This window comes from Cucurbita maxima, unplaced genomic scaffold (genome assembly GCF_002738345.1).
Source record: "Cucurbita maxima cultivar Rimu unplaced genomic scaffold, Cmax_1.0 Cma_Scf00009, whole genome shotgun sequence".
Lineage (NCBI taxonomy): Eukaryota > Viridiplantae > Streptophyta > Magnoliopsida > Cucurbitales > Cucurbitaceae > Cucurbita > Cucurbita maxima.
The window spans coordinates 692,739-706,514 of NW_019272025.1; the positions used below are offsets into that span (position 1 = coordinate 692,739).

The 13,776-nt window shown below is 36.3% G+C and overlaps 1 long non-coding RNA gene across 1 annotated transcript in view; it reads left to right on the forward strand.

The window, feature by feature from the left end:
* Positions 1 to 13,776, forward strand: part of LOC111483800 — a 371,642-nt gene that overhangs the window by 127,253 nt on the left and 230,613 nt on the right. The gene's annotated exons all lie outside the window — the stretch shown is intronic.

Genomic DNA, 13,776 nt, shown 5'->3' on the forward strand with positions numbered 1-13,776 from the left:
GCTTAAAAATTTTACATCACGATCACTAACAATGCTTTTAGGAATGTCATACAATCGTACAACTTCCCTAAAGAACAAGTTAGCACTATGTTTTGCATCATCAATTTTGGGACAAGGAATAAAATGAGCCATTTTACTAAATCGATCAACCACACAAAGATGCTATCATATCCTTTCCTAGTGCTAGGTAAACCTAAAACAAAATTCATTGATATATCAATCCAAGGATTATTAGGAACAGGTAATAGGTAATGGGGAGTATCACCATGTGGTTGAAGCCTAGACTTAGCTTGTTTCCATGCTATGCAACGAGCACAAACTTGATTAACATCATGACTCATTTTAGGCCAAAAAAAAAAAAGTTAAGAGAGCATATCATAAGTTTTAGAAACTCCATGGTGTGCCATTAAACCACCTCCATGAGCTTCCCTCACAAGTAGCTCACGTATGGAACAAGATGGTATGCAAAGTTTGCCTTTCCGGAACAAAAATTCATCTAACAAAAAGTAATTATCCACAATGAGTCATTTTTCACAAGATTCAATAAAAGGAGCAAAGAACATGTCATGTTGATACAACTCCTTTATGTGTTCAAAACCCAACAACTTAGCATTCAAAGTATTGAGGAGGACATACCTTCATGATAAAGCGTCTGCAACAATATTCTCCTCACCTTGTTTATATTTGATGACGTAAGGGAATGTTTGCAATGCACGAACAAAAGCATAAAGCTCTTTGTCATAAGTTGGATACCTCAAAGATGCACCAGTCAACTTCTCATTAAAGAACATTAAAGGTTTTTTATTTTGCATTAATACACCACCTATCCCTACTCAAAATTTAATTTCAAAAGTTAACTCAAAATTAAGTAATGCAAACAAAGGAGTAGAACTCAATTTTTCTTTCAAAGTGTTAAAAGCAAGTTCTTGATCTTTTTCATCTATAAAGGATACATTTTTCTTAACAAATTCATTCAAGGATGAAGCAATTGTACTAAAATTCTTAATGAACCTACGGTAGAAACTTGCAAGACCATGAAAACTTCTCACCTCACTTACACTTTGAGATGTAGGCCAATCTTTTATAGCCTTCACTTTTTTCTCATCAACCTCAACACCATTAGATGAAACTACAAACCCAAGAAAGTTAACTTTTTTCATGCAAAAGCTACATTTCTTTAAATTTACATACAAACATTCGTTTCTTAAAGTAGTCAAAACATTGCGTACATGGGTAATATGATCATCTAAAGATTTAGACTAAACAAGGTTGTCATCAAAATAAACAACTACAAACTTACCTTAGTATGCTCGTAAGAGATGGTTCATTAGTCTCATGAATGTACTAGGTGCATTAGTTAATCCAAAAGTCATAACCAACCACTAATAAAGACCATACTTGGTTTTAAAAGCTGTTTTCTACTCATCCCCAATATGTATGCAAATTTGATGATAACTCGATTTTAAATTAATCTTAGTAAAAAGACAACATCCATGCAACTGATCAAGCATATCATATAATCTAGGAATTGGATGCCTATACTTTATAGTTATCTTGTTTATAACCCTACAATCAACACACATACGCCAAGAACCATCTTTCTTAGCTACAAGAATAACTGGAATAGAACAAGGACTCAAACATTCACGTACATACCCTTTAGCAAGGAGTTCACTTACTTGCCTCTGCATTCACTTACTTGCCTCTGTATCTCTTCGGCCTCCTTTGGATTAGTCCTATTGGTCGGTTTGGAATGGGCGCGCTAAGAATGAAGTCAATCTTGTGTTCAATCCCTCTAAGTGGTGGAAAACTACGAGGCATCTCCTTGGAAAAGAAATCTTCAAACTCTTGCAAAAGCACAACAAAATCACTAGGCAAAGAAGGATTCAGCGTGTTAGTAAAGTAACAAGACTCCTAGCACATAAGTACAAGAATTGTCCGGTTAGAGAGCAAAACATTCCTAGCCTCACTTGATCTAACATACAAGCTTACAGAATTTACTTTTTTTTTTTTTTTTTTTTCTCTAGGCTGGGTGCTACTCTTGTTTTTCACTCCAGCTCTTTTTTCACTTGATTCTTTTTAAATCTCTGCTTTTGAATCAGCCTCTTTCCTTTTCTTTTCAAGTTTGCAATGATCAATAAATACATCTTTTGGAGACAATGGAACAAAAATAGTTTTTAGACCATTGTGAGTAAAAGAATATCGATTTGCATACCCATCATACATTAGCCGATGCTCAAATTGCCAAGGCCTCCCCAGTAGTAAATTCAACATGCATGGATACAACATCACATAGAACATCATCAACATATTTTCTAATAGTAAAAGAAACAAGAGCTTGTTGAGTTACACGTACTTCCCCACGATCACTCAACCATTGAAGCTTGTAGGGTCTTGGGTGTGGATGAGTCTTTAAATTAGACTTTTGACCAGAATGGATCTCACAACATTGGTGCAACTACCGCTATTAATGACAACACTACAAGATACTGATTGAACAAGACACCGAGTTTGAAATAAGTTCTCTCGTTGGTCTAGGCCGTCCTCCTTAATGTGGGTGTTTAGAGCTCGTCGAGTAACCATAGATATATATGTAGGGTCCTCTTCACTAAACTCCTCACTCCCATCATTTTTCTCATTTATGACATCATGTGCCTCGTCATCGTCATCTGTAACAATTTCTCTCTTCTTGATGGTCATAATTCTTGCATTTTGACAATCTCTATATATTGTCTACCCCTTGACATCTCCAACCCTTTAAATCCCTATTTCGAACATTAGACTTTTCTACTTTTACTTTCCGAACTCTCACCTTTCTCAAATTTAGCTTGAGGCTTCTCATTAATCTCTTGATTTCTATGCTTATAATCATTGTTCTTACTATCCTTTTAAGATTTAGAAATAGAATTGGAATAAGTTTTAGAAGAATTCCATTGAGACGTTCGTTGGATTTGCCTCTCCATCTTAATTGTAATGTGCAACAACTCCTCGATATCAGAATAAGGCTATAAATCAGTCTTGTCTGCAATCTCTGTGTTTAACCCATTAAGAAATTGAGCCATGAGAGTCTCCATGTCCTCATCGAGGTCAAGTCGATCCATCAATGTATCCATCTTCTTGTAATAATCCTCCACAGATTTGCGTCCTTGTTTCAATGCTTGAAGATTATGTGCCATGTCTCGTGGAACAAAATGCTTTTGCATGGACTCTTTGAACTCATATCATGAATCAATTGGTACTTCAAGATTTCTTCTCCTACTTGTCATCAACTTATCTCACCTTTGAGCATATTGCTTGAATTAAGCAATGCGTAACAGTACCTTCTTTTCATCACTAAAATTATGACAGTTGAACTCCAACTCCACCGTTCTCTCCTATTCAATGTACTCTTCTAGATCTATTTTTCCATAAAACTTGGAAAGTTTTAATTTGATGCTCTCCATGTTACGATCAATTCTATCGTCATATGGAACTCGTTGTGGTAAATTATGATACCTTTTTACACAGCCTCTCCCTCGCATCAAGCCATGACCAACCGCATGTGGATTATCCTCGTGTTGATAAGAATTGTCTTCCTCATATTGATCAGTAGATTGGGCAGGTAGTGGAATCCTCTCTCGAGCTTGATTTTGAATCTCCAATTTGTCTATTCGCTCGGTCAACTCTTTTATTCCTCGAATTAGTCTTTCCATGGTTCTTTGTTGTGCTTCTCTCAATCGTGCATCAGTAATGTTAGAATTTTCGTCTGGATTTTCCATGCTACAAAAGAAAGTTAAAAGAAAAAAAAAAGGACCTCACAAGCGCTCCTTCAGGTGTGTTCACTCGTAAATGTAGTTCACTCGTGTTTAGCACTCAACACTCGGATCAATGTATTACTCCCTTACAAACTCACCCTCACAATTGAGCACACACAAATCACACTCCAAAAAAAATTGGGATGTGAGATAAGCTATGTTATAGAGCTAAGTGCAATTCAAAGTGAATAGACAACAAACTCAACACATAAACAAGGGTATTATAGGAGCAATCCGAATAAAACGAATTAAAGATAGAAAATGAATAAGGACTAATTTAGACATAGTAACATAACAGAGTTACATATAATAATCAAGAGGGAAAAAAAAAAGAACGAATAAGCTTTCTTTCTTTTTTTTTTTTCTTTGGTAACTCATTGGCAAAAATCCAATCAATTTACCAACAAGACAATTGAATTAGAAGATCTTAAAAAGAACAAAGTGTTGATACGATACAGATCTAACACTTTATAAAATATGTCAACATGAATTAAAGCATAGAAATAATGTTTTTATTTTTTTATATTTTATGCTATATATTTTTTAGATAGAATGTGAACATATTACCCAAACTGAAAATATATATATATTATAGATGAGAATCAAAAGAGTTAAACGCAAGAAAACATATATCCGATCTTGAGCCTAAAGCTCTGATACCAAATGATATGGAATCAACCCAAGGAAAAGTATGGAACAGATTACCTTGATGATCAAGATCAAGAATAAAGAAACTTGTTTCTAAACTCGTGATTCGAATTACTCCACAAGAGGTTTGATTAATACCACTTGAATGACACTACCATGCAAATTCTAAACACAAAGCTAAAAAAAAATAGAAATTTTATTTATTTTTAATTCCAAAATGAAAGGTCTCTAATCAAAGAAAAGAAGAGCATTTACAACCTTAAACTAGATGACACATCACTCTCAAATTAAATTGGCTAGTAAATGAGAAATACCCTAACCTTCCTATTAAAATGGCTAATTAATGGTGGAAGATGGTAACCTAGGTGGGTTACCATATAACGTACCTCCTATATTAAAAACTAGCTTAAATATGAAAATCAAAAATTTAAATTAAAATTAAATAAACCAATGAAGGAAATGTGTTTATTAGTCATTCTTGGACTAGTTCCATAAATTCAACTGAGTTTGTGTAATGAATGAAATATCATTATTACTCATCATTGGACTAGTTCCATAAATTCAGCTGAGTTCATTAAATAAAACTTGAAGTGTATTTAATGCCTCTCTTTCATGAAGTTCAACTTTGCGCAACATATTATGGAGGTCTCCAAAACATGTTTTTTAAAACTTCATATTTTGAGAATATCTTGACGACCTCGGACCTTGTGGTTAATAGCCACATGCTCTAACTAACTGAGCTATTCTAGCCAATCAATGGTTACAATCTAAGCCCACCACTAGTTTATTTTGTCTGCTTTCTTTCGTTGCCTATCGCTGTCAGCCTCACAATTTTAAACTTCATCTACTAGGGAGACGTTTACACACTCATATAATAAATGTTAAATTTCCCTCTCAAACAAATGTGGGATTGCACAATAAGCAGTCTGGATGATCGAGTGGTCTAAGGCGCCAGACTCAAGTTCTAGTCCTCGTAATAGGGCGTGGGTTGTTCAAATCCCACTTTTGGCAACTCATATTATTATGAGGCAAAAGGCGAGCCAAAGTGGATAATATCTACTACCATTTAGGGCTTGGGTCGAAAGCATCATTATTTATCAAAAAAGGATCATAACTTCGTAGATTTTAACTTTTCAAAGTTTAGAAATAGAACTTCGAACCATGGTGGATATCAATTGATCTCACTCGAGTTTTAAAAGTATCAAAATATGATTTTTAAAACTTCAAATTTTGAGAATATTTGGAAGTTCTCTTATAGGCCACGTCACAAGCCCAACTTCATTGAAAATTTTCGTATGCTTCGTTCCCATCGCTAGAAGGAGGGCTTGAACCTCGCCACACGCTCTAACAAACTGAGCTATTCCAACTAATCATTTGTTATAATCCAAGACAACCAGTAGTTGATATTCTTTGCTTTCGTTCGTTATGTATCGCTGTGAGCCTCACGATTTTAAACCACATCTACTAGGGAGAGGTTTTTATGCCTTAGTAAGACATGTTTTTTCACCTCTCTAATCGATGTGGGATCTCACAATCCACCCCTTATGAGGGCCTAGCATCCTCACTGGCGCATCGCCTGGTGATTAACTCTGATATCATTTGTAAAAGTCCTAGCGCACTGCTAGCAGACATTGTCTATTTTTTCCCATTAGGTATTACCATCAGCCTCACTGTTTTAAAACGCGCCTATTATGGAGAGGTTTTCGCACCCTTATTAGGATTGTTTTGTTCCTCACTCCTACAGTTAGTAGATATTATCTATTTTAATCAATTACGTATCGTCGTCAACCTCACAGTTCTAAAACGCGTCTACTATAGAGACATTTACACACACATATACGGAATGCTAAAAAAACCCTCTCTAACCAATTCGAGAATGCACCATTAGTATTTAAGATGGTTGAGTGGTCTAAGGCGTTAGACTTAAGTTTTGGGCCTCGTAAGGGGGTGTGGATTCAAATCCCACTTCTGACATCTCATACATATTATTGGGAGGCAAGGCAAAACTTTGGATAATATCTAACAATCATTGTGGGCTTTTTAAGTTGAAAGCATCATTATTTATCAAATGATAAAAACTTCCTACCATGGTGGATATTAGTTGACTCACCGGTGTTTTTTAAAAGTGTCAAAACATTTGGCGTGGACCCGAAGTTGATTGAAAATAAATACTAGAGAGAAGCACCAACACCCACATTTCCATTCCTAAAAGGAGGGCTTGAAACCTCCAATCATATAGTTAACACCCACACACTTCAACCACATGTATTTCAACCCATCATTTGTTACAATCCAAGACCACTAGCTTTCGTTCGTTACGTATCGCTGTCACCCTCATGGTTTTAAACCACATCTACTAAGGAAGGTCCTTGTAAGAAATGTTTCTTCACCTCTCCAATTGATGTGGGATCTCACAATCCACCCTTTCTGAAGGCCAAGCGTCCTCACCGATGCATCGCCTGGTTACTAGCTCTGATATCATTTGTAAAAGTCCAAGCGCACTGCTAGCAGACATTGTCTATTTTTTCCCATTAGATATTGTCATCAGCCTCACAGTTTTATAACACGTCTATTAGGGAGATCGTCGTCAACCTCACAGTTTTAAAATTCATCTACTAGAGAGGCGTTTCCATATGTAGAATGCTAAATTTCACTCTCAAACCAATCCACACAATATGTAGTTAGCATAGTTGAGTGGTTTAAGGTGCCAAACTCATGTTTTGGTCCTTGTTTGAGCGCGTGGGTTCAAACCCCACTTTTGACATCTCATATTATTGTGTGTCAAAATGCGAGTCAAAGTGGATAATATTTACTACCGTTGTGGGCTTGGGTCAAAAGTATCATAAGTTTATTAAATGATAAGAACATCGTAGATTTTAACTTTTTAAAGTTTCTAAATCGAATAGTTAGCCATTGAATTAAATTAATATCATTTATACCATATATAGTGTGGTAAAAACTTGATTTTTAATCAACAGTTTATTAAATGATAAGAACTTCGTAGATTTTAACTTTTTAAAGTTTCTAAATCAAATAGTTAGCCATTGAATTAAATTAATATCATTTATACCATATATAGTGTGGTAAAAACTTGATTTTTAATCAACACGTCACAAACAGAAGTACCAACACCTAATAAGGTGCGAATAGTGAGCCATTGAATTAAATTAATATCATTTATACCATAAAATCAACACGTCACACAAACAAAAGCACCAACACCTAATAATTATAATAAGGGGTGCGAATAGTGAGCCATTGAATTAAATTAATATCATTTATACCATAAAATCAACACGTCACACAAACAAAAGCACCAACACCTAATTAATTATAATAAGGGGTGCTTCATTTTCATCGCTAGAAAGAAGGTTTGAACCCTTCAACCTTGTAGTTAATAGCCACATGCTCTAACTAACTAAGCTATTCCAACCAATCATTTGTTGCAATCCAAGACCGCCATTAGTTGATATTGTCTCCTTTCATTCGTTACGTCTTGCTGTCTCCCTCACGGGTTTAAACCGCATCTACTAGGGAGAGGTTTTCAGACTCTTGTAAGAAATGTTTCTTCACCTCTCCAATCGATGTGGAATCTCCATTAGCCTCACAGTTTTAAAACGTACCTATTAGGAAGAGGTTTTTGCACACTTATAAGGATTGTTTTGTTCCTCTCTCTAACAGCTAGGGAATATTGTCTATTTTAGTCAGTTATATCATCGACAGCCGTAGAGTTTTAAAACGCATCTACTATAGAGATGTTTACACACCATTATAAGAAATGATTCATTCTTCTCTCAAACCAACGTGAGATCTCATAATAAGTAGTCATGATGGTCGAGTGGTCTAAGATGCTAGACTTATGTTTTGGTCCTCGTAAGAGGGTGTGGTTTCATATCCCACTTTTGACAACTCATATTATTGTGAACTAATTTTTGCAATGTGGATCTACTGGATGGTGTATCTCATCTCTAGGGTGAACTAAATTTTAATTTAATTAGTCAGCTTGCATTGTCATAATAGTGAGTAGGTTGGCGCACTACTAGGTTTGATCTAAGTTGTTGAATAGTTCTACAGAGGTGTAGAGGGAATAGGAGGGTTTGATCTAAGTTGTTGAATAGTTCTACAGAGGTGTAGAGGGAATAGGAGGTGGTCGGGCTTGAGTGACATTATTCACCCTGTGGACGGTGTATCTCATCTCTAGAGTGAACTAAATTTTAATTTCTCAGAATTAGTCAGCTTGCATTGTCACAATAGTGAGTTGGTTGGCGCACTACTACTAGGTTCGATCTAAGTTGTTGAATAGTGCTACTAAGGTATAGAGGGAATAGGAGGTGGTCGAGCTTGAGTGACATTGTTCACCCTGTTAATGGACTTGTAAGCTATCTTAAATTTTCTTAGGCATAGTGGAGACTTAAATGTGTCTTAGGGTATCTAGGCAATTTAAATCACATCTCATATTTCTACGTCGCCCAGGACTAGCTTTTTAAGGCTAATCCAATTTTTCGGAGCACAAAGGTCTACGTAACTAATTGTCGCTTACGATCCTAGGATGTTCGGTCTACTAAAAATATAGTGACCTAGGTCACGTGAAACAAGCCTAGCTCTTGTGCCCTATTTTAAACAAAAGTAGCTATTTCCTATTTGTGAAAATGGAGGTTGAATAACAAGTGTTGTTGATTGAATTGAATCAGATCAATTGGACTATTTTTATGAATTGATATTTGAATTGGGGTAACTATTTGGATTTCTCCATTTAAGTATTGCTTATAGATTAAACATGTTTATGAATGGATATTTAATTTATATCGTTATATGGTTGAATTTACGAATTTGACGTGTTAAAGCATTTTAAATTGCAAAGGGTTTGCATATAGAACTATCCTAAACTAGGAGGGTTCATGTGTTTGAATGATACTTGATATGTAGTTGAACTAATTGATATTGATTTGATAAAGTACTTACAAGTAAGTGAAATATCAATGTATGATTGAATGATAGTATGAGATCCCACATCATTGGAGAGGGGAGCAAAGCTGTAAGGACCGAGCTGACTCGATGACTCTAAAAGATGGGTAAATTTTTTTCGAAATAAAACAAAGGAATTTAAAACATTATATTTACGTTGTATCAAAATAAACTTTATACATAAGTATTTAAAACACAACATACTACTTAAAACACAAAATAACGAACGGACACAAAACATTAAGACAAAAGGGTTGAGGATGACGGGTGAGATTAGTCTATGGCACGTGCTCCCGACCTCGACTAGCTCCTTATTACTTGAAAAAAAAAATGGAGAATAAGAAATGAGTACAAATACTTAGTAAGTAGCATACTTGTAGGCTCTTAGACGTATCCTTGATATGCTAAGGTACAACATTCTTTGTTCTTGTCTTGTTCTTGTTCCTATGATAAGTACTTAGGTCCTCTACTTCTTGTTCTTTACTTGGGGTTCTTATCATGATCTATCCTGAGGACCTTGGTCTCTTGATTTTTAAACCTTAGTTATTCTTTAAGTGCCTGAGTACCATGGTTCTTAGTTTTTGTCCTTGGAACTAGGATCTTGATTCATGTTCTAGTCCTTGATCTTTCTCTTATTTTTGGTACTTCTTGGTTCTCGATTCGTTCTCCAAGACACTCCCCCTAGGATTTACTAACACTAGCCATGCACTTGACAATCCTGTGTCCAAGGCTTCATGTGTTCCAAGCGACACAGTCTTAACCTATATCCAAGGCTTCATGTGTTCCAAGCGACGTAGTCTTAACCCACATCTTAGGGCTTACCCTTTGATACGGTCTTTTAACCTCTGCCCAAGGCTTCATGCGTTCCCAGCGGCATAGTCTGAAAACTTACATCCAAGGCATCTTACGTTCCAAACAATGTAGTCTAATCTACATCAAGGGTTTGCCCTATAATACAATCTGAATACCTACGCTCAAGGCTTCATGTGTTCCAAGCAGCGTAGTCTAAGTCATAAGCATATTGTACCGTGGGAGGTCTTAGGAGGTTCTTGATTCTTGGTTAAGGTAACTTACTCTCTTCTTGTTTCTCTGTGGCCCTAGACTACTCCCCATGATAGACGATAAAGGTCATGTGGTTGGTGCATACATGAACATGGCATCCTGCAAATCTTTTGGGTACCCATAACATGGTACAGAACATCTCATCTAGGTGAACGAAACTTGAAGCCAAACATGACATTTTGCAAAGGAAACATGGTGCAGGGCATTCCACCTAGAAAAGGAATTCTTAGGCCTCATAAAGCATCGTTTGGTGGGAGGTTATGGGTCACTTTGTATATGATTAGAGTATTAGCTAGCATTCTTGAGTTTCTAAGTTTGGGGTCAGGTCCCTCGTCCTTGAGTGGTACCTAGTAAAGCTTGTGCGGTTTTGTTCTTGGTTCTCAATCTTGTATGTTTTTAGGTCCATAATTCCTTGAGGCGTAAACTGTAACTTTCATTTGTAACCGAATCCATCTTAGCGTGAGTCGTTCTAGAAGGTCATAGATTCCTAGGAGTTCTTGGGATGGTTCTAGAAGAGTCTTGATTCTTGTGGTGTTTCTTGGGTCCTAACTTGGATTAGGATCCAAACTTTCTCCAATCAACTTGAAATCTCAAACATATCTTCATGTCCTTAAGAATAGTCCTTATAAGAAGTATCAAATCATTTGGAGCACGTATAGACCTTGAATTATCATAAGTAGTCCTAGGGGCATTTTGGTCATTTTACCTCTAATTCTTGGTTTTGCTACTTAACGAGTTCCAATGGTTTAACAAACTTCACCACATCATCAAGCATCATAAAATAAGATCTACTTCAGAGTTTCATAGTATTTGGAGGTCATCTAGGTCATGAACTGTAGGTAGATATCCTTAGGGGCATTATGGTCATTTTGCATCGTTCCTTGGTTTACCTACTTATCCTTATCCAATTACTACCAAATTGAGAAAGACCGAGAGAATATCGAGTTTTGGGTCAACATGGCCGGTTCAACTGCACTAGCCACGTCGTTATCTTCTTCCTCCAGATGGGGAGAAGACGAGCCCGACATATAGCCCCCCATCTGAAACTCGCCCTCCACAGCTTCGATCACATCGTTTTTCTCTTGATTTCTTCATGAAACTTAAAGATGGTGTTACAAGGAAGAGCTAGGAATTGATTTCATACATTATAGTCCTAAGATATTCGCTTCAAAAGTTCGTCCAAAATATGATTTCTCGCTGACTTTTTCAATGCTTGATTTCTTCACGAAACCTCTTCCTTGTTCTTTTCTCAAGCAACATGAATTGGTTTGAAGGAACGAAGTTGAGTATGTGTCCCCAATTTTGGAGAATCGTCCTTAGTTTGTAAGTTAGCCGAAATGCCAGAAAATCGATCTCTTGGGTCTTGTTCTACGACGTTTCATTTCTCGATTCCTTCATCAAAGTTACTCAACTTCTTCCTCTGAAGCTAAAGGAATCCTTAATTTGAAGGAAAAGGGACTATAGATAAGAATTCGATTACCCCCGATTTGAGCCCAAAACAAATTTTCTTCAATTGGACATGTTCCTGAGGTTATTTCTCTTCGTGGTCTTCGATGGAAACATTCCTTGAAGGTGTAGAAACTTATTGGGATTTCCCTTACTCGATGAATTCTTGTGTATCCTCGGATTGGAATTTAAGTTTTCCTTGAAGTTCTTTAATGGCGGATTGGATTGAGGGAATGATTTCTAGGCACTTTCAGTACTCTATTCCTTCATAGAACTTGTGGGTAATCTTGTTTAGAAACAATAAGAACAGGTTTGAAAGAAATGGTGGGGAATTTCTCTCAAATTTTGAAGAAACCCGAGAGTAGGAGACCCAAAATCTAAACGCTTATTGTCTACGATTGGGAGCTTGACCTTGCTCGATTCTTGTTTCAAACTATTCCCTAGCCATTGGATGTGATGATCTATGAGTGTTCTAGAATATATCCAATTTAGGAGGAGATCCAATGGCTAAGAGTCGATATTCGATGGATTTTGTGCAGGTGTTCATTGTTGATAATTTGATTCTTGCCAGAATGGCAGTTTTGTAATTATCCATATCTTGATGGATAAATTAAAGTATCGGTTGGGTTTTATGTCCTAAAACACATAGTTTATAAACAAAAACATATTCTATTTTCAATAAAGTTATTATTGATGTTTATTAAGTAAATATTGTTATTGAATAAAGTGAATTTTACGATTATTAATCTAAATCCAATAGACTAAGAACACTCTGACTATAGTATGATTACTTGAACTATATGTAGAGACATAAGAGTGGATCAAGTTCAAATATATAGTCAAAATGATCTATAGTACAGGAAAAAGGCTGAGTACCTTACCCTGGGGGGATGCGGCCCACTTTTGTATATGACATAAACAATGTGATTACTAAATTGTACATGTGGAGACATGTGAGTGGGGGCGTTCTATGCAATGAGTATTGCATAAGATCAGACCATGAAGAAAATAACTCTCACTTTATAATGTCGTTTACTGTTGAGACTGATTTTCTTTTCATTCGATAACCTAGGTAACTCAATCTTAATCCTGAGCTAGCCATGAACTCCTGTTTATTCAAAATTATCCTTAGATTTGCATGGGTGAGGGTGGCTAGAATTCGCCAACTCAATAGGCCTCCCATTTCAGGGATAAGACTGGATGAATAGTTGGGGACGTGGGGTGTAAGATGGAATTCACTCCTACCCACTTTTAGGGATAGAAGAGAGGTAGTTCCCTTAAGTACTGACTCCAAGTCTTGAACAAGGGGCCCTGATAAGGAGGGCATTGAACTCGGGTTGAACTATTCAAACACGAACAGTAAACAAGGTAAAGGGTCTTCTTCCTTCTTTCTTTCACTCTTGAACTCGGTAAAGCCAACCCTAATCCTTAGCTCAACGATCCAAACTTTTGTTGAAGTAAGAACCCTTGAATCAAAAGTAATTAACACCTCCTTATACGAAATTTGGATCAACCAAGAGATAAGGCTAGAATTAGATTACCTCTTACGATCGAAGATCTAAAAGCAAGATTTGAAAACCTTGTTCTAAATTGAGTCACTCCACAATCTAACTTGATCAAGGCTTGATTGAATGGCTCGGGTGCAATTCTACCACAAGAATTGCTTGAAACTTAGAAATGAAAAATATGATGCTCGGATTTCTAAGGGAAACGTCTCAATTTAAGATATGAATTACATTCATCCACGAATCTGATTTTTACATAACATATTGTGGGTATTTATAGTCTCCCGACAAAAGACGTTTGTGGTCGGGATTCAATCTCGATCCCCTTTAATCTCCATAAATGACGAAGTCAATTT